This window comes from Bactrocera dorsalis, chromosome 4 (genome assembly GCF_023373825.1).
Source record: "Bactrocera dorsalis isolate Fly_Bdor chromosome 4, ASM2337382v1, whole genome shotgun sequence".
Taxonomy (NCBI): Eukaryota; Metazoa; Arthropoda; class Insecta; order Diptera; family Tephritidae; genus Bactrocera; species Bactrocera dorsalis.
Window position 1 is genome coordinate 51,361,132 of NC_064306.1, and position 23,080 is coordinate 51,384,211.

Consider the following 23,080-nt stretch of genomic DNA (forward strand, 5'->3'; position numbering starts at 1 on the left):
TGCCACGTCGCTGCCGCTGCCATTTGGTGTTGTGTTGCATTCCAAGCTATTTCAGGCGCTCACTTTCTCCTTGAGCAATGAAAGACTTGCATATGCACGCACACACACATGAAAACATGCGAAAGTGTGTATGTGTGCCGTCATAGCCAGATTGGCTGGATGTTTTTGTGGTACTCGTTGCCAACTATTGAATTTTGTTGACAGCTACAAGGCGGCGGATATGCGGATGTGTGTTGCAGATTGCCACGCATATGCGTGTATGTGTGTGTGCTTGAGAGTGAAAACTGATTTGTATGTGTGTATGTGTGGAATGCATTCATCATCTTCGCCATGAATATTCACCACTCGCACTATACCGTTCAGTCGACTGTCTAAATGGCTGACTGCCTGCTTGCCTGTCGTTGTATATGTGAGTGTGTATGTGTCTGCTTGCTAAACGTGTTGCCATTTGCACGTTATATGCCACTCCAAGTTGAAGAAGCACAACAAGCACATGAGCGAGAATTAGAAGTGGAAGAAGAAGATGAAAGAAGATTGATTTTCCGTTTTCGTTATGTTTTTGTTTTAGTAGTTTCTGCCGCACCGCCTTCACACCACTTCATTGGCCTCATGAATATCGAAGTACATAACGGTATTTTTGTATGCGGATGCTTCAGCTCATATGTGTATGTGAATGCATGTGAGTGCTCGGATGTTGAATATAGCTATTTGCATTTATATGTGTGTGTGTGTGGGTGTTTGTGGACTTCTGTTACTGCATGTTTATGTCAATTACAGCCAGTCATTCAGTCCTTCTAGCCATTTTAGCCATTCATGCAGTCAAGCTGTCAGCCAGCGAGTCAAGGTAATTACGCGCCAACAACAGTGACGTCAAAATATATTCGGCAGCATACAATTTTTAGGGATTTTTATGATTTAGAAACTTTTCAACACTAAAAGTCGCTGAATAGTTTCGTGGTTAGTTCTTACATGCCTAAGAAAATGTTAACTTCACATATTTGTTACTTATTCTATGCCAGATGCCGTTTTTTTTTATTTAAAAAGAACTTTTGTAGCACTCTTATTCAATAATAATAAATAAGTCAGCGGCCACTGACTCCGAATTTCGGTTGTAAATTTTAATAATTTGGACTCGTTGTTGGATCGTATTCTTTCCACAATAAAATGGCAAACCTTATTGAAGAGAAATGCTAAAAGAGCAGGAAAAAGATACGGCGTCGTTTAGTTTCTAACAAAAATAAAAAAAGGAACGATTAAGTTCGGGTTTCATACTTTTGTTTTTTTGCGGCTATCAAAGAAATACCTTCAGACATACGGTTTGTTAATTATATGGTGTCTGGAGCAAGTTTATGTCCGATTTCGTCCATTTTAGGCACAAATACGTACTGATATAAGAAAAGCACGCAGATATCAGATATCGGTGCAAATTATTCGGAAATGCGTTGACGACGAACTACGTTCAAGACGGCCATCAACATCAAGTGATGATCAACACGTCAACAAAATAAAAGATCTGGTGCTTTCGAATCAAATATTATCAAACGGAATTCTTACTGGCATCGTTGGAATATCAGAAGGATCTTTGAAAACCATTTTGAAAGATGTGGGCCTAAGAAAAGTGAAAGCAGGGTTTGGTTCCAAAACTACGGAAACAGAGGATCAAACGACCGAATATCATGACAAAGGTGAGCCGAAGCTGAAAAAGCCACGTGAAATCAAGTTAAAGATCAAGGTTATGTTGACAGTTTTTTCGATTATCGAGGTGTGTTGCACTCCAAATTTCTTCCGACCGTGCAAACTATCAACTACCGTGTGACTTCTGGCTATTCCGGAAACTCGAAAAACCGCTCCGGGGAAATCGTTTTGAGTCAATTGAAGACATTAAACATGAATCGTTACGCGCACTGAAGGCTATTCCGGAAATTGACTTGAATAACTGTTTAGATGATTTCAAAAAAGGTTGACACCAGTGTATTGGGGGAAAAAGCGATTACTTTGAATGGGATGACATAGAATTTGATGAATAAATTAAGAATTTTAAAATTATGAACAAAGTCTTTTTTGTTCAATGTACAGTGTTTTTCAATGGGGACGCTACAAAAGTAGACCGATAGGGGCAGCAAATGACGCCATATTTTTTCTCACTTTTTTGACATTCCACTTCAGTAAGGTTTTGCAACCAAGATCGAATTGACGCAAGAACTGAAACCGCTTGACCACCAGAATCGTCGTATGTTCGTGAATTGAGGTGAGCAACAACTTGAAAATGATCTGGATTTTCATGGAAGAATCATCTTCTGCGATGAGGCTCATTTCTGGCTGAATGGCTTCGTCAATAAGAAAAATACGCATTATTGGTCAAGCAGCATTCCACACGTACTCCATGAGTCGCCATTGAATTCCGAAAAAATTACGGTTTGGTACGGTTTATGGACCAGCAGCATCGTTGGGCCGTACTTCTTCCGTCATGATCAAGACCGCCACGCTACTGTGAATGGGAATCGCTACCGCTCAATGATAATTGAATGTGTTTGACCCGAATTGGATGATATGGACTTGGGCAATATATGGTTCCAAAAGGACATCTCCACAAGTCACACATCGAATGTCACAATCGAATAATTGAAAACCAAGTTTGGTGGTTCAATAAAAAGCAATAAGAGAAACAGTTCTTGCAAAACGTCGATTGACTCAACACAGTTTGGTTAATCTTTTGGGTATGAAGCATATTTATGGTAAACTCGTACCAAGAGACCTGAATCCTCCGGCACATTCTAGCATTAGTGTGGCAGATTTTTTGGCTAAACACGAAATGAGAATCATCCTTCAGCCACCGTATTCTCCAGAATAACTGTGACTCTTCTTTTTCGAAACCGAAAAGTCGGAACGGAGAACGCACCATTAGTCCATTGAGGCCAATGAAAGTCAGTCGCTAAAGGCACTGAAGGTGATGCCAGCCGAGACATATCAGTGTGTGGAAATTTGAATTAGTCGTTGGCATGCTTGTACTGTGCCAAATGAAATGGAAGGCATTGTATAAAATCAGTTTAAATGTTCTTTTCTTAGTCCAAGTGGAATTTGTGTTTTGTCTAAGGTCCAATAAAACGAATTTATTATTCATTTGAAAAGATGGCTTTAGTAATCTGTATCTCGCGTTATATAAGTGAGATTGGCTTCCGCTATCTGATGCTACCATTATGGAAGGGAAGAATATGAGTATTGATAAAAATATGCAGTAAATGCAAATCGCATAAAGGTAAGCTGATAATAATTGAGTATTTTTCACTTGGATGGCCAAGTGACTATGAAACTAATTTTAACAGAAGAGAAGAGTACTACGAATGAATAAATGCTTTCTAATTACATATATAGTTCAGATTGATATATAGTACATACATTAGCTAATTTTCTGAATTTAGAGTTTAAAAGTTATAATTTCATCGACGCGAAACTACAACTGTGCGTGCAACTGGAAGCGGAAAATTGCAATTGCGAATCATCACGCAATGCAATAAAGATAGCTTTGCGCTGCTACGATGGTGCGCTTTGATGACTATTTTCAGAGGAAATATATACTTATGTATATGTACATATGTACATATATAAGCGCAGCACTTGCAACGATCAAAAAGAACTGTTAAAGAGAAACACAAACAATAAACAAATAACAAATAACGAAAAACGCAAACAACAACAAAAACTTCGAAAAACTCATGAATGCGAAATTTCGCATTTTAATGCGAATATATGTATGTACATATCTATATATTGTATATCAACACATATGCGAGCAAGCGCCCGAACAACCGAGTAAACGACCAGCTGTCAACTGCAACGGCATAACACGAATTGCAACAAATTGCAATAACAACAACAGAAAACGGCACAGCAAGTACATGTGTAGTGGAGCGAAAGCACCAAAGTTCTACATGACATTAAAAAGTGCCAGCAACAACAACAACACGAAGTGTTTGTATGTATGCAAGTTGATATGTGTATGTGTGTAGCATGCACACATAAATACGAAACTATAAAAACGAAAATGCAACGACACCGTGGATAATACTGTTTATGTATGTTGGCATTTGTATGTATATATGTATGTGTGTCAGTCGCTTGGGTGCGGATGTCGAGTGTAAAAACTTCCAATGACGTCACAAACGGCATTCAATATGCCTTATGGTATATACCGAGTTGCATGCGCTCACACACACACACTCACATGTATATTTGAGTATGCGTTTTTAAGACCGTAAATCGCACACACACACGCACACATGCATGCATTTATTTAATAGCTTCGTTAGCCGTGCGCTGAGCGCACTAAAGTATGCTTAAGTTGGCCAGCCGGATTTTTCGCATTAAAGTTTTTGCGCGGCGCAACGAAAAAATCGCAAATTGGAAAGCGAGCAAGATACGAAGAGAAAGTGTAAGGTGAAAAAATAAAAGAAGGAAAGATGAAATAAAAAAATTTTGAGAAATTTGTGTGCGTGCGTATTTTTAAAACTGTGTCTCGGACATTTGAACGCACTTATAGCAGAGCAAAACAAGAAAAAACTCAAGTGAACTTGCTTTTGAAAGCATGCTTTTAGGCGCTATGCCATTTGCTCAACAGTTTGCTGCAATTTTTTGCCTTTATTTTTGCTTTATGTTTTGCAGCGCTGCATAACAACAACAAATATATCAACATTGTGCTGAATGCATTCGGCGATTGAGCAATAAACGCACACACACATAAATGCATGCATGCATATTTTTGACTGCCACTTTGGATTTGTGGCAAATTTAGCTGAAATTTCGGCAAAAAGCCAGCAAAGCTCGTGCCAGCTGTCAGCGTTGGTCGCTGCTGCTTCGGCATTCATAAATATATATGCACATATACACACACATACATATATACAAACATACAGAAACATATATACACATATATATAGGTTATATGTATATGAGTTCGTTGCCATTTGGCTAATTCAACGTGGGAATAGAAATCGTTTGCTCGCCTACATACACCTCCACCCTCTCTCCTTCTCACCACCCTTTCGCTTGTGCTATCTCGCAAAATGTAATTCAATTATTTACCACATTTCAATTTTGAGTGCCAACGGCATTCATACATACAAGCATTTTGTGTGCGCACATTGCCGAGCATGTGTCGAAGTGTCAGAATAAATTTGCATTCAACCCGATTCAGTGACATATGTAAATTTCCATTTGAAATCTTCAAATTGTTCGTGATTATGAGCATCAGACCATAACTGTGGCTATGCGGTGCAGAAAGGATTAAGCGTTTTAATAGCATAAGAGTGGAGATTATTTCATTATTGAATTTAATGATGAAATAATTTTAAATTGTTATATAAGGGCACAATGTTATAGACAAGGACGACCATAAATCGCAGTGCATTATTCAAATTCTCAATTTATGAGTGAATATTAGGTTAGGTTAGGTTAATCTGGTAGGCCAATAGGCCACGCATAGACCAGTTTTAGTACTTTGCGATACTAGATAGAGTTCAGTTCTTAAGTCCCAGAGGAGAAGTCATTCTTTAGGGTGACGTGAATTTCAACACACTCTGCGGCCTCACTATTGATACCTTCTCCAGTGTATCACACCGTGGAGATCCCAGATGAGTGATTATTAATAAAAATTAGTATAGAATTTGTACTAATTATATTAATGTTTAATTATTCTAATGAAATTTTACTGAAACTCATATGAGAACATGCCCTGCGCTGGACTAGATGCGGCATTTTGGTTGAGTTAGGAGCCCCCTTTAAAATAAACTTGAACAAGTTTCGAAAGCTTAATGTTTTTGATATTTTTTAAACAATATTACTATTACTAATTTTTAATAGCCTCGATTTTTTTAAATTTCTTTTCCCAATTTTTTTTACTATTTTTTTATATAAAAAAATTAAATATGTAGATCTGTAATTATAAACTGAGAACTTAATTTTAAAAATTTTATAATAATGTAAAGAAGTTGTATAATTTTCTACAAATTCTAAGATTAGAAGTTTGAATAACATTTCTGGTTGTTATTCATTCTGACAGTTTACTATGATATACCTACATTGCGATCTACATATCTAAATACTAAAATATTTCAGCCTATATTGCATGAGAAGATTTTTTACAATGAAACAAATGGAAAAGTTCAAAAATTTTTGCCGAATTTGAAAATTTTTCAATATATGTTATTGAATTCTGTGTTCTATTGGGACGAATATTATCCAATAATGAATGCTGGGTCGCAAGATGGGTGATGGCGTTGCGAATAGTACGCTCAGTAGGCCGATTGTCTGGCCTATGAGTTGAGCGAAGGCGTGATCTGTCCAAAAAAAGCGTTTGAAAAAAGTACCCTCGTTATGTTACTGAATTTTATCACTCGAATATGTCGATCTTTTTGCCTAAAAAGGTTTTTTGTGGAGTTCTTCTTCACTACTTTGCTATGAAAAAACCTTAGCCGAAGGTCATTCCAAGCAATTTTTAATCAGTTTTGCAACATGAAGCTAATCGTTGATCATGATGGAAAATTATTACCTGGAAAATTGTTGCCAATTCCTGGAGTTTTTTGGCAATCGCTCGCTTCGACTTGAGTTGTTTTCGGTAGCATTTCCCATTAATGGTTCACACGGTTTTAGAAGCTCATATTACAGCACACCTTTCTGGTTCCAATAAACACAGAGCATTATCTTGGGGACATGGATGTTCGGCTTTGCCGTTGATTCGATATAAGATTTTTTGCATTTAGGATTGATATATTGGATTCATTTTTTCATCACCAAACGCAATTTGCTTCAAGAACGGTTAATTTTTGTAGTTTTCCCTGAGTATTTTGGGCATGCCAAATCGATCTTCAGTGTCTCTGGTGTCTGCTTTTAGGCGTGTTGAAATAGCTGTTTGAGTAACTCTTAAAGAAATACTAAACACATGCCCTCAGCTAAAGCATGAGCGCTGTAAACTTCCAATAGAACACGATGGAAGTTCTAAATGAAGTGACTAAGACCCCAGACCTTGCACCACCATTTATTACGGTCGATACAGAATGCCCTCACTGGAATACAGTACACATTAGAACAAGATATAAAAAATTGGATCAAGTCACTTTGTGAACATATATTTTTTGTGTTTTTATCTTTTTAGGAATTTTTCGTTCATCGATAAGCTTTTTGAAAACAATCGATGGGTTAAAAATATGAAATAAGATAAAACTATTTTCGAAAACTCTAACTTGAACGTATACTTCGGACTGAGTAGGCAAGTGAGAAGCAGTGAGAGTATTCGACGAGTACCCGCAGGGAAAAAAGTGGAAGAGGAGGACTTTCACTCCGCTGAAAAGGCCAGTTAGAGAAGGACCTGGCTACACTAGGAATCTCCAACTGGCGTCGAACGGCGAAAAGGACTGGCGTGCTGTTGTAAGCGCAACTATAACCACGTAAGCGGTGTTTATACCAATAAAGAAGAAGAATTTGAAAATATAGATTTTTCGAGTTCAAGTGAGAGTGAGCTAAGCAACTCAAAATGTGAATAACCTTAGTATTGTTGATACTGTAGCAGCCAATACAATTGATAATAAAGATGACTCTGGGTGTCATTTGTTGAAAATATCGAAATCGTTTAGTCCGACTGAGAGTTTTGTGGATCAATTTAAGTTAAGTTGAAAAGAAAAGAAAGTTCTTTGTATGGGTGCTTCACGCACAAAACCGCTCATGAATCATATTTCCACCTGCGAAACGCAAGAAAATCAACTCATTTCAGGCACTAATGATCAGGTCCGGTCCAGTCGGGAGGATATTGCAATGCGTTTGGTTGGATTGGCGGGAATCATCTACTATGAGCTGCTCTCCTAAGGTCGAGCTCTTCATTCTGACATATGCTATCAACGATTGAACCATCGAAAGAAAGTAATCGTGCTTGTAATATATCCTCCAATCTAGCGAATGGTTTTGTTGATAAAAAATTCGCCTCCAAAGAAACTTGTGAATGTCGACTGTCGTTGGAATCGAAGGTTTCTAAAAAGTCGGTTTATAAAATTGTCATCAAAAGTCATCAAACAAAACGATAGTTTACTTCAATCAGAGAATTCAGTGCTGAACTGTGTGTGAATAAAACCTTTAATTTTTAAGGAGAAAAATGAAAAATCGTTTAACTAAAACAATTACAAAAATTCAATAATACCGTTACACAATTTCGGTATTGACTTAACAAGCAAAGAGTTTTGCAAATCGACAGAGCTTTGATTGGAATAAAAATCATTTAATCACGAATTAACCGACGAAATAACGGTAAAGCGCATTAAATATCCTATCCTATTAAAATTGCTTTCCACATTTTCCACACATTTCCTAAGTTAATTTGGCCCACTTTATATTGCGTCCTTGAACGATATGCAGCATGCAAACACAGACACACGCACATACACACTAACACATACATATGCAGTTACTTCATTATATGCATGCAACAAGAGAACAGGCGACAAATCCAACTAACTGAAGCGGACACTTGTGGCAAGTATATGTGGCACGAATGCAGCGATGGATATATAATACTATATAGATGTGTGTGTGTTTATATGTGTCAGTGTGAATGCGGTGGTGGTGGTAAAAGTTCGAGTAGAAATATTCTATGAGCGTAAATTTATGCCAAAAAGCGACAGTCAAGCTGAAATGGCAACTGAGGCCACCAGGCAAAGGCATGCTGCCGCACACATACACTCGCAGGCATGCAACTACATACACTAATGTATGCGTGTGTGTGTGTATAATCATTAGTTGGCTGGCAAATATGCAAAGGCATGCGTTGCGTTGAGAGGAAATTTGCTGATGAAGAAATGCACAAATGCGCCCATAGAAAGTGTAAAAAATGCAAAAATATGGCAACGTCGCACATACTTATATTTCGACGTACATATTCTGTTATATGAGCGTGCGTGCGTGTATGTATGTGGTTATAAATTTTCATTTAAATGCGCACAATTGACATGTCAACTGGACTTGCCGCGTGCGAGTGTGTGATAAAAATCATAACATGAAAGCAGCGTCCGACCGTTGCCACTCGCCCAAAGCCACACACACACACACACCAACACATTAGCACATTTAGTGCACTGCATTATTACGTGTGCATTGCCACAGAACGCAAGTGAATGTGAATTGCTTGTAAATGTGCACAAAGGCGGCAAAGGAATTCGTACTTTGGCCGTGTTGACAGGCATTTGCAGTCCCGTTGCCGGCAATTATCCACCAAAAGGAAAGCAAAGAATGTGCTATTGTTGATTAATTAAAGCTTAAGTGTGCGAAAAGAACATACAGTTCGTCCGTACAGTTTGCCATAGACTCATAGTGAGCACTCAATTACTGGACTTCTGAATTTTGGTTTTATTATTAGGGTAGATTCACACTTTTACATACTTCTTTAATGTTGACAAAAAATTTTCAGAACTTAGACTAATTTCTCTCCTCCTTCTTACTAAAAACTTTGAAAAGACTGATGGACTAGTACATAAAAGGGCGCGTTTCGAAGGACTATTTTTCAGGACTGCAACATGCTTATTGTAAAGTCTAGTGAGTGGATACTGCCCTTCATTCTATTGTGTCATAACTTGAGGAAGCTATTAAGGTAAAGCAATTTGGACCTTCCTTGATATTGATGGAGCATTAAACAGCGTCCTGCTGAAAGCAGTCGTACTGCTCTGAGCGGTTTTGAGGTTGAATCAAACCTTCAATACCTCATTCTCGATCTTCTGAGCGACAGAGTGATTGAAACGGAATGATACAACGCACGTGTTCGATGTAATATTTTGAAGTTTTTTCAAGCCAGTATTTACTGTATGAACGTTGATTCATAAAGAATTTGGAACCTTTAATCACAAAAAACATACTACCAAGTGTTACATACGCTGCCAGTTCACCATCACACATCTTGAAGCACAGCATTCATTATTGGATAATATTTGACCAGTCGAAGCTGAGAGTGTACACGAAGATTGTGGAGAGTCGATTCGGCGCCATTTGCAGCAACTCGGACTGACGTAGGGTACGACTTGCGGCATTTTACATCGAGATCTTAAATTGAAACCTTACAAAATAGTGCTTGTGCAAAAACTGAAGCTGTTCGACCCTCCCAAGCGACATTGCTCACTCCATATTCTCTTGAAAAGTTCTAAGAACATCCGAATCCGACATGTCTGGCTCAATGGATATCTAGACAAACAAAAATTGCCGAATTTTAGACGAAAAACAACTTGAAGAGATTCAAGTGCAGCCATTTCATAAAAAAACATAGTTTGGTATGGTTCGTGGGTCGTTGGAAGCATCAGGTCAGGCGATTGGTCACGAAGATAGTGTGCTATCACACCGCTAGACTTTTTTTTGTGGCGATATGTAAGTCTATGCAGACAATCCCGCTTCAATACAGGCCTTGGAGCAAAACATCAAGCGTGTCATTCGCCAGTTACCAGTCGAAAAGCTCGAACGAGTCATCGAAAAGTGGACTCAACGATGGACCATCTGAGAGGAAGCAGCGGTCAACATTTGAAAGAGATAATTTTGAAAAAATAAATGCCAAAGAATATTCTTTCGATTAATAATAAACGTTCTCCATTAAGTTTAAAGTTTCTGTGTTTTTTCTTAAAAAAAAAAAAGATAGGGAACTTCGAAGTTTATATCCGTTCAAACACTTCTAAAGCATTTGAGACTTGGTTTGGTCGAGAAATCGAATTTACTGGCTTCATTACAGAAACCAAAATATTTTGATGTCACTTTGTTATGAAAAGATATCTTAAATTTTTGAATACTTTGAATTCTCATTGTTTTGAAATTTTGACAAAAAATTCTTGTATGAAAAACTCTTTTATTTGAAAGGATGACTGCTTGAAATTTGGGTTGGATTATTGATAAAATCTCCGAAGAAATTGCTCATATTGGACGTGTATAGCATATAGCTGCCATACAAACTGAACAAATTCGTCTGGAGGTTTTTTTAGTTGTGAAGGTTCCGAAGTTAACTTTTTCCTTGTTTTGGGAATAATATTAAGAAATTGATAGGAATGATAATCCGATTTAAAATCTTTACCTCCCTAATACATATAGACAGCTACAAACTTATATGATACCAGCTACATTTATGGCATAGTGTACATCGGCATTATGTCCGAATTGCTAGCTCATGCATGTGTGCTTGTAAAAAAGTGCTATGTGTGTAGAAACGTTTGTCGGCGAGAACACAAGGCGCCACACTTGCTCGCATGTTTGGCAAGCATCACAAAAGTCAAATACAAAAGATTATACTGACAGTGATTTTAGTTGATGTCAACAGCGAGCGCCCAACACGATGCCGGAATATGTCAACATGCACACATACATATGCACATTTATTTGTATAAAAAACATAAACAATGACGGCGTCATTTAGAATTGCTACTTGGCAATGGTTCATTCAGTCTCAATCGCGCCAACTGTTGTGGCATGCCACAGGGCGTATGTGTAAGCACTCATTTGTGTGTACATATATATTTACATGAGTTTATGACAGCATAAAAAGTTGAATAGATTTCATTGTAGGGTCAAAGTGGTTAATGAATTGTATGAGGCACTTAATAGTCACAACTATTCAGAGGTGAAGGGGTTGAAAGGTCCAAAAAGTTGATTGGAAAATGAGGCAAACAATCGAGATAATTATTTTTTTTCTAAAATTTCATTCCTTTTCTTTAATTTGCAGAATTGCAAGCCATTGTGTCCAACTTGGGCTGGCATAAAGACTCAATAAAATCGCGTAAATATTCACAATCAATAAATTGCAGTGACTTGCGCCAGCAAAATGCAAACACAATGAAGAAATTTGCTGACCTAAGCCAATAAAATCGTTGAGTAGCGCCAAATAAAGCCACGAGTAATTTGCTCGCTTGTCGGCGATTAGCAAAGCAGCGAAATCGTTCGCCTGTGAATTGAACAATGCAATTGACATTGTTGTAGAATTACGTTGAATTTGTTGTTATTTACTAATATTTTATTTGCTTACATAACAGCTGTCTGCCAATAATAGTCACAGTTAAGAAAAATTAACTTGTGTATGTGTATTGGCGTGCGCTTTGTCACCGTTTGTATAATAAACGTCCCGTTTTGTTGTTGTATAAAGCCATGGAATACGAAATAACTATTATGACTCTATTGAGTTGCTAAATTAAGTGTCAGAGCGCTTAAACGCTTGCATAAATGCACATATGTGAAGACATATACGTGTGTAGGTGTGTTGGTAGTGGTTCACATTTGACATGTGTTCATTCAAGCGGGAAAATGGCAATGAATAAATTACTGTGCTTCGATTATTTGACAATAGTTTCACTCTCTCGGCGTGCCAACAAGCTTGTTCAGGTTCCGTATGAGACCAAAGCGGTGTCATCAACGATATTCTGGCGGCAGTCAGTAGATTATGAAGCATAGGTATAATAAAAAAGACAATGTATTCTGAACTTAAGGCTAAGTACATAATGAAAGGGAACATAAAGACAATGGCGATAGTGGAGGGAGTGTTCCAACTATTGACCCCGAAGTTCGTATTGTTTAAAAACCAATCTTTAAATAAACAAGTAAGGAAGGGCTAAGTTCGGGTGTCACCGAACATTTTATACTCTCGCATGATAAAGTGATAATCGAGACTTCATTATCCGTCATTTACATATTTGTTTATTTTGGTTCCTAATGTATATATTGCATTATACAGAGAATCAGATGGAATTCAAAATAGCGTTATATCGGAAGAAGGCGTGGTTGTTAACCGATTTCGCCCATATTTCGTACATATCATCAAGGTGTTAAGAAAATATTATATACCAAATTTCATTGAGATCGGTCGAGTACTTCCTGAGATATGGTTTTTGGTCCATAAGTGGGCGACGCCACGCCCATTTTCAATTTTTAAAAAAAGCCTGGGTGCAGCTTCTTTCTGCCATTTTTTTCCGTAAAATTTAGTGTTTCTGACGTTTTTTGTTAGTCGGTTAACGCACTTTTAGTGATTTTCAACATAACCTTTGTATGGGAGGTGGGCGTGGATTTTATCCGATTTCTTCCATTTTTGAACTGTATATGGAAATACCTGAAGGAAACGACTATATAGAGTTTGGTTGACATAGCTATAGTAGTTTCCGAGATATGTACAAAAAACTTAGTAGGGGGCGGGGCCACGCCCACTTTTCCAAAAAAATTAGATTAAAATATGCCCCTCTCTAATGCGATGGTTTGTGCCAAATTTCACTTTAATATCTTCATTTATGGCTTAGTTATGACACTTTATAGGTTTTCGGTTTCCGCCATTTTGTGGGCGTGGCAGTAGGCCGATTTTGCCCATCTTCGAACTTAACCTTCTTATGGAGACAAGAAATACGTGTACCAAGTTTCATCATGATATCTCAATTTTTACTCAAGTTACAGCTTGCACGGACAGACGGACGGACGGACAGACGGACGGACGGACGGACAGACAGACATCCGGATTTCAACTCTACTCGTCACCCTGATCACTTTGGTATATATAACCCTATATCTGACTCTTTTAGTTTTAGGACTTACAAACAACCGTTATGTGAACAAAACTATAATACTCTCTTTAGCAACTTTGTTGCGAGAGTATAAAAATTATTAAAAATGTCTTGCTAAAATGTCGCAATCAGCGGCTGCTAAATATATGAAAAAGTCAAAGATAATTGTACAGAAGTGGATACAGCGATATATAGTGGCTAAAAAGTCGATGATTTACCAGAATGTGCTTCGATAGGAAAAGTGAACAAAAAAGATGAAAAAAGAATAGTGAATCTGTTTTCGCGGAATCCTGCTTTGACACTGCGGCAAGAACAAGCAAAATTAATGGCAAAAGGTTTAGATATATCCTACGAAACTATCCGCACCCTTCTTCATACTCATGATCTGAAATGGTTGACTGAAAAACTTGTGACAAAGCGACTCGCTTGGGCGCATGAGAATATTGATAGAGATTTTGAAAATGTCATTTTTACTGATGAATGTTCTATGTGGGCACGTTCTGTCCTCACGCGAGCCTGGTCAACTTCCACACTTAGGCTTGTTCAGCGGACCGTAAAACATGGAATAAAGGTGCATCTTTGGGGCTGCTTCTCAAAGCAGGGATTCGGCACTTTGTACCTCTTTACTGACAACCTAAATGCCGAGAAAATGATAAAAATCTAAAAAAGGATGTACTGCTATCTGCCAAACGATGGTTCATCAAAAAAAATGAAGATTGGATTCTGCAGGAGGACAACGATCCTAAACACCGCAGCAAGCTCTGTACTCAGTGGAAAACTCAATCTGGCATCGTTACATTGGATTGGCCGTCGCAGTCGCCCGATGCAAACCCTATTGAAAATGTGTGGGCATATATTAAACAGAAGCTTCGTGGAAGACGCACATACACTTTGAAGCAGTTGTCTTACGAAATTCGTCGGATCTGGAGATCCTTGCCACTAGAATACGCGTCAAATTAGTAGAAAGCATGCCTCGGAGATGCCAGGCAATTATCCACGCTGGTGGTGACTGGACATATTAATTAAATTGCATCATTGTTGGTATTGTGTACAATGTAGTATATATAAATACGAAAGTTTCATAAAATAATTTTTTTTATAAATTAACACGACAATTTTTGGGTCAATGACATTCATGAGAGCTTTAATATTTAGATTATGTGTGAATTCGAAGAATAGTGTCGATTATATTTTTATCTATTCATTTATCTAATGTGATATGTACTGAAAACCTTAATAAATTTCTGGGGTACATATTTTAGCTTTCTGGGATTAAATATGAAAGCTTTCATTGTATAAAAGCTTCAATAATTTTTATATATTTACTAAAACCCACCGCATCTGCACCAAATAGGTAATTATATCAAAACGTGTATATACAGATATGAACTGGATTTGAATGAACTTTTTTACAAATGTGAAAGCTTTCATATATAAAAGCATCAATAATTTTTATGTATATAACAAGACTTACAACATTTTCATCAAATAATTTCATAAAACCGAGTAGATGAGGATAAGAATAAGATTATATGAAAGTTTTTTACAAATATGAAAGCTTTCACTGCATGAAAGCTTTTATAATTTTTATGTATATAAAGTTCTGTAACAATTTTACAAACTAATTTCACAGAACCGTGTGAACTTGAATAACACTGCATGAGCTTCATAAATTTATATAATAAGGCTTCTAAAATTTTCATCAAACAGTTTCATAAAATTGAGTAGATGAGGATAAGAATAAATTTTAATGAAATTTTATTTTAAAATATGAAAGCTTTCACTGCATGAAAAAATATTTCGACAAATACTACATGAAAGCTTTAATTATTTTTATATATTATGAAAATCTATAACATTTTCACAAACTAATTTCACAAAATCGTGTAAACCTGGATAAGAAACGGATATGGATGAAAGCTTTTTTATGTCTAAGTTGTCCCGGCATGAAAGTTTCAACAAATTTTATACAAGCAATAAAACTTTATCATAGTTTCAACAATTCATTTCACAAAATCGAGCAGATAAGGGTAAGAAGTGTAGGACTTGGCTGAAATTTCTTTATAAGTAGTCCTGTATTATTTTAAGGGTAAAATAAAATGTATTTATAAATATTATGATTATTTGCATTACCTATTACGTAGAAGAGGGGGCGATGCTGTTGATAAATTTTCACCGCTTAATGGTTGCTCCTGACGCGGTCGCAGAACCGGTGTTAGGCCCCATCGTTCGATGAAATCTATGCGGGAAATGGTTGATGATGAACAAGTTGGTGGAATTGGTTGTAGTTTCGCCAATTTTTCGTATTTCACTTTTGCTTACGCGCTACGCTTCTGCACCACACAAAATGATTTCAGAATCAGACTCAACCCAACACTTAGTATTATGTCACTTACACACGAATACACAAAAAGCGAGCGCGCGCACGCGAAAATTACCAGAGCTTTCACTAGAGCACAAAAAGCTCGTTGCAGAATTCAAAGCGAATTTAAAGCTTTGACGGAAAGATAGAAAGCACGTACGCTGATCGCACACGACATTTAGAGTGCAATAAATTTTTGTGATTATAAAAAAATTTTAGCAGATATGCATTTGCTGTGCTTTTACGGCAGCTTTTCGGTGATTTTAATGGAATTTGCGTGAATCGTATGTACGAGTATGTTATTTAAGTGTGTTGTTGTAGGTAGCAGCAGTAGTAGAGGTAGGTAGGTAGCAATAGCTGTAATTGTAGTTGTTGTTGTTGCTGTTGAAAAGTCGTAGTCACGAGTCACGTGCAGCGTTAGTACAAGTAGTAGTAGCTGTAGTATAAGTGGTGGTGGTAGTTGTAGTTGTAAGTAGTAGTAATAGTAGTAGAAATGAGCGCGCGCTAACCTTTAGCTGGTTATTGTTGTACAATAGCTTTTTTTTAATTTTAAAGCAACTTTTTTCACTCTCTTCAATTTGCTTTTGTTTCCGCAGAGCTTTTTAGCGTTTTATTATCTGCACTGCATTTTGATGTTATTTTGATTTTTCATTGCTGACACTATAAAAGCTTCATTTTTATATGTGTAGACTAACTTTTTATTGTTGTTGTGATTATTATTTTTTGTTGTTGCTGTTGGTATTTCGAATTTTGCTTTTGAATTTTCGTTAATAATTATTTTGTTGCTGTTGCGATTTGTTTTGTTGATATATTTTTGCTGTTGATATTTGTTTGTTTGTTGTTGTTGCTACGCGTGTTATTTGTAGCGTGCGAATTATTGTGTTTTGTTGTTGCTAGCAGCGCATTAGCGTCGCATGCAACTGTGTTCATCTTATCTGGCAGCTTTGTTGCGTAATTTGTTTTGGCGATTTTTGCGATTTTTGCGGATTTTGTGTATTTTGCATTTATAGCGTTTAAGTAAAGAAAGCAATTACTATGGAAATAGCATTTGATGCGCTTGTAGAAATATCTCTATCGAGAAAATACTCTTTTTTCATGCTAATATTTCGTTAGCCTTTTTGGGGAAAAATGATGTGTGCTCGGTTCCAATTTGATATTTTGTTTTGTTCTAAGATTTTTTTATTTTTATTTATTTGTTGTAAAATTTAAATACGTTTTTTGATATGGTAACTCTGAAAAATGAAAGTTTTGAATTTTGCATATTTTTTTGTAGGTGCAACAAGACAAAAAAGGAACAAAAATATAAACAAATATTTATTTTTTTATTTATTTTTTTTTAATTATTTTAAGTCTTATTTAAAAAAACTTTGTATATATTTTTAATTTTTTTGTTTGATTTGATTGTATTATTTTTGGAATTATTTTAATTTTTATATTAAAAAAATATACATAAATGTATATCTTTTTATTTTTAATTCTTTTTTATTGAATTTTTAGATTTTTTTTAAATTATTTTAGTTATTAATTATTTTTAATTTAATGTCTTTATTCAAAAATTGTTTATATATTTTTATAATTTTAATATTTTTTTACACACTCGTGTTTATTTTTCTATTTTATTTGACATTGTCATTTTTTCAATATTTTTTTTTTTACTTCAGAACCGAAAATATAAGAATTCATAAAAATTTAATAAAATAAAATTTTTATTTGGTTATGGTTTTTAATATTTTTTATTCTAAATTTTCTTTATATTTTACTTATATTATACCGTTACTTTTCAAAAATTTGATATTTTTATAGCAACAATCTGCTATTGAATTATAAAAAAATTACGTATATTTTACGATGTTGTTGAAAACTTCTTCATCTGAGGTTACTCATACGCAATGTACACCACTTGTCTGTATAAGTAAGCCTTAGCTGCCGAAGAAAAAAAAAACAATACAAAAATATGTATTCCACTTTGCTCCTAAAAACTAAGGTTATAAATATATAATATATTCCACTTTATTACCATTAAATACACACGTTTTACAACAGAGGTTACTCATACGCCATGTGTATCACTAGTCTAAATAAGAATGCCTAAAACACACAATTACAAAAAAATTACTAAAAAATTAAATAAATAAATACAAACAACTTAAACACCAACAAGCGTAAGCAAAAACAGCGACTCATATTTACTTTCCATTTACCGTTAAGTCACTATATTTCGCACATCGCATGCAAATGCGTGTGAAAAAACCACACAATTTATTTTTAGCACACACACATTTAAAATTTTCGTTTGTAGCGCGTTTTGTTGTTAAAAATAAATACCACACACACATACAAACACGCACATACACTTATACACGCATTTAAATTATGTGTGTTTGCCTGTGCCGAAGCGCCTAACTAGAAATCAATTTAGCACATTTTCGAAGGCAGGTCGCTAAGCGGAAGTAAGCACGAAATTCATTTAGTAGGCATGTTAAATAACAATTTCCGCTCATAGGTGACGCTGACAAAAATAAAATTCAGACATTTCTATAAGTAGGTGGTGGTGTAGTTAGATATTCAATATGATACACATTCCGTTTTGTAGAAATTTATTAGCTAATCGACCTGTGACGCAAGCATTGGCGGTCGGCGGTGTGGGAAACTTAATCGAGAGAATTAATGGTTGAATAAATTTTATAAAACAAGCGAAATAAATTAGTAAGCAGGAAGTTTTGCAGCGCATTTTAAATGGCTTTAGTTTTTTTGCTATATTAATAGTATAATTTTTCATTTGCTACTGAGCAATTCGAATTTGTGATTTTTTGGCAATTAATAAAACATTAAATTTGATGAATTTCTTGCTTGATGCTTGATTACACTGATTTGTGAAATTATTAACCCTTATTTTTAATAAATATGAAGCTACATGCCTTCTTTATTGGCGTAGACACCGCTTACGCAGATATAGGTGAGTCTGAGAGTCTGTAGCCTATAGTCTGAGCTAAATGTACTGTGAAAAATCTTATAAGATTCGCGTTAAAAAATGCTAAATTTTCAATGAAGAATGATGCAAATTTGTAAAATGGCACCCCATCGGTATCTAGCGAAATTTTTGGGTATAAATATCAAAACTTTGTTTTTCGGCAAAAAAGGAATTCAGAATAATCCTTTCGATCGATAGTTTTTATATGTGTCCAAGACATAGGGCTTCTACAAATAAATTAATACCACTATACCCTTCACTTCTCAGGAAGCTGATTTTTTATTATCACTGTGATCTTAAACATTTAATGGAAAACAATTTGTGAACTACCTTTTTAAGCTTTTTAATAGCATGCTTCTCCTAGCAACAGCTGGAAATAGTTTGACTAAATTATTGTATGTGAAAATCAGATATTATCCTCATAGACTTAAGGTAAGGTCTGATAAATAACTTCAGGTTACGCTTAGTTCTGTAAAAAATTTAAGGGAGGAAACAACAGCGCAACATATGTTTAGATCCTCTCGAAATGCCTTTCTGTCTTTTCGTTTATAATTTTTTTTTTATATTAAAAATTTTGTCAGTAGCCTCGAAACAAAGGTTGAGTTTTCTAATTTCTGATGAACAATCCAGAAATAATTCGACCGGACTATAATATACATACGCTTTCATATTTATTGACAACATCAACTGCGTAGCATAGAACTTTAGTTAATTCTCGCTTGATTCAAGTACTTAGCGGAAAGTACCTCTGAAGAAATGAAAAAGGAATTACATATGTGATTAAGAAGCGGATAATTCACAATGTTAAAGATTGGGCGGACAGTGAGTTTGCTCAACTACAAGTTGAATGAAAACGATAAAAAATTTAGCAATTAACAGAACATAATGTACATTAATTGAATTAACCAGATTAATGATATTTCAATAGAAAGCATTTTGCTAAGTTGATAGGTCTCTCCTTAATTTTTTATGCCAAATTTTAGCGCGATCTGACAACCAGTTTATTCACAGCAGCTGCTTAAGTCGATACATATCAGTAGAGCGTTTGGATTTTTATAATGGATAAAAAATACTAAACAAAGGATTTGTCTCAAATTCAGTATTTTTAACGAAATTTCGTGTGCGGAATTGTTGCGAATGTTGGAAAAGGCTTACGAGGATTAAGTTTTATCCAAAACGGAAGCTTACGAGTGGTACAAAGCCTCTAAAGAAGGTCGAGAGATTGTTGACGACACGTCTCGTTCTGGACGACCTTCAACCTCTTCAAATAATGAAAATATTAAAAAAGTGAAGAATATGATACTTGAAAATCATCAGGCAAATATTAGAGAGACAGCAAGAGAGCACAAAAACTCTCGCGAACCATTTCGATTGATTTTAAATGATATTTTGGGTATGAAACGAGTTCTCGCTCGGTACGATAAAGCTTCTTCGAAAATAGTTCCTTCGGGCATGCTTGATCGTGCGAATTCCGACCCCACATTAATGGAGAGCATTATAACTCCGGAAGAGGTTTGAGTTTTTGAGTTTGTCATGCAAATAAGTCCACAATCATCGGAGAGGAGGGAAAAACGAGCCCGAAAAAAAAACGTGCCAAAGCCGCTCAAAATCAAGATGATGCTCATTGTTTTTTTGATATTCGTTTTAGAATTTCGGTTTGGTGCATCACGAATTTGTTCCGGAGAGACAGACGGTTAATAAGGACTTCTATTTAGCTGTCTAAACAGTCTAAAACGCTCGTAATTGGGAAAGAACAATTCATAGATTTCACGCGATGATTATGCACCATCGCATCGTGCCACAATTGTGACCGGATTTAAGGCCAAAAAATCAATAAATACCATCGATAAATCACCGTATTCACCAGACTCGGTAAGATTTTTTCTTGTTCCCCACACTGGAATTGTCGATCCCATTTTCAGTCGATCGAAGAGATAAAACAAAATTCGCTGAAGGAGTGCTTATGAAAAATGATTTCGGGACTGGAAAGATCTGGTGGGTATTACTTTGAAAACGACAAAATAAATATTGCTGAATTTCAATATTTTGTGTTTTATTTACACATTTATTTCCGGTTATTTTTTTGTACCAATGAATTTAATTTATTTGGACAAAATTCTGAATGAAAACGTTTCAGTACAAATTCAAGGCAAGTTTTAGGTTGAATCATAAATTCGTAGTACTGGCCAAAAGTCATTGAAACTATTTAAAGTCGCTGAAGGCACTTAAATCGATTATAAAGATTGTTTTTTAAGTATGTGAAAATGTATTTAAATGTTTATGCCATATGAACTGTATGTCCTGCATAAGAAGCTATTTCATTCGAAAAAAAACTCAAAATGCCTCATAATGAAAAAAGCTAAAGTATATAAATAATTGTGAATGGGCATAAAAGAAAAATAATCACATTTCTGTTAAAAGAGGAGTCTTATTCTTCATCTTTTTTGGCGTAAACACCTCTTACGCGATTGTAGCCGAGATAGGTGAAGTAGTTTTACTAAATACACATTTGATAAGCCTAAATCTATAACAAAATTATTATAGAAGGATGTTTTACTGCGATTTCTGAAAGTTATTCTGCTACCATAAAATTAGTTGTATTCTACAAAAAATTTATTAAAATTAAAGAAAAACTTTAAAAATTAAAAAAAATTAAGCTTTTCCATTTTCGAGTTAATTTTTTTAGCTGCGGGTGTAAGCTATATTTTTTTATAATTGATTTGCCTTCAATCCATATATGTATGTATTACTTGCATATTTGTTAACTCGACGCTATTTATTTGCTTTCGCTTGTTCACTTTCACCACATTTTCGCTTTCAACTCGTCTATATTTACCACATTTTACACACTTTCGTGCTTCGCACCTTTTCGTGCCTGTTCGTATTACACGCTAACACTTTCTATCGTTTTTCGACTAATTTTTTGTTGCCACCTTTTTTGTGTATTCACCTATTCTCACGTTTATTTCACCACTTTCGGACTTTTTCGTTTATTATTGCTCATTTCTTTCGTGCAATTTTTATTTGCTTCGTTTCGCTTTTTTCGCACTTTAAACACACACACACAAACAAACAGAAACACAGAAACTTATGGATATGTGCATACATTCCCACATACTGCTGTCAACCTTGAACCTTTTGGGCCTTCTGCACATGCACATGCGTACACACACATACATACATATACACAAGCGCGCCTAAATGTATGCTTGTGCGCTGGCAGCCGCACTGTCGGCCAAACGCTGTGTATGCCTAAACGAGTTCAACAAGGCATAACAACTGCCGCAATAGCAGCAACAGCAACAACAGTAATGACGACGACAACAACAACAATGACAGCAACAAAATGGCAAAGAAAAACGACAACACCAACAAAAATAGTCTAAGCAGAAGCTGAAACCCTTGCACCGCATTTGTGTGTGTCGGTGTGTGTGTATGTGTTGCTGCGTAGGGACAATGTTGTGCAACAACAAGGAAAATAGCGAAAGCGAAAAGGGCACAAGTAAAAATAAAGCAATAAATGTTGAAGAAAAGCAGGCGAAAAAAGTTGCTAACAATTACGACTAAAAATATATAAGTTCAAGAGCTAGTTGAGTTGTCGAGAGTGCCGTTGTCGAGCGTGTGTGTATGACGCTTGCTATTGTTACTGTTGTTGTTGTTGTTGTGCATGTTCATGTTGTCAGTGCTTCGCTGCTTGACTGTGAAAGCACGAAATAAAGTATAAAAAAACTTTAAGAAAAATAAATAAAAAATTAATGCGTGTGTGTATGTGCGTGTGCATATGTGTTTATGCATGTGTGCTTGCAGCAGCAACGGCTTCCGCGTGCACTAACATAATACCGACATGTTGGTAGTCGCACTCGCGTTTGTTACTGTTGTTGTACATCATCAAATGAGACAGTTCCCTAAATTGGCCATAATTTCAAATTTTGTTTGGTTGTTGCTTTTGCTTTTCACTTTGGTTTCGGCTTTTCGCTTTTCCGCACTCACGCGCACAAATCTTCTTTAACTTTTACGCAAAGCTGCGGCAATGATTTTGGAGCTTACTGCACTGTCCAACGCACACATACACACATGTACAAAAATATTTTATGTATATTTGTATACACTGTATATATGTATATGAATTTATATACACATATATATCATTATCACACATCGATTCACTTTTTCTCCTTTTGCTTATTGTCACTATTTATATTGCAC

The 23,080-nt window shown here is 35.7% G+C and overlaps 1 protein-coding gene and 1 long non-coding RNA gene across 16 annotated transcripts in view; both read right to left on the minus strand.

Moving 5' to 3' along the window:
- LOC105227479 (potassium voltage-gated channel protein Shaker) overlaps positions 1-23,080 on the minus strand; it is a 541,010-nt gene that overhangs the window by 85,974 nt on the left and 431,956 nt on the right. The window lies entirely within an intron of this gene.
- The window catches only part of LOC125778242 (uncharacterized), a 28,750-nt gene continuing 22,351 nt past the window's right edge, over positions 16,682-23,080 (minus strand). The window contains exon 2 of the long non-coding RNA XR_007422588.1: positions 16,682-17,135. This is a non-coding gene — a long non-coding RNA (uncharacterized LOC125778242). The remainder of the gene's footprint in view (positions 17,136-23,080) is intronic.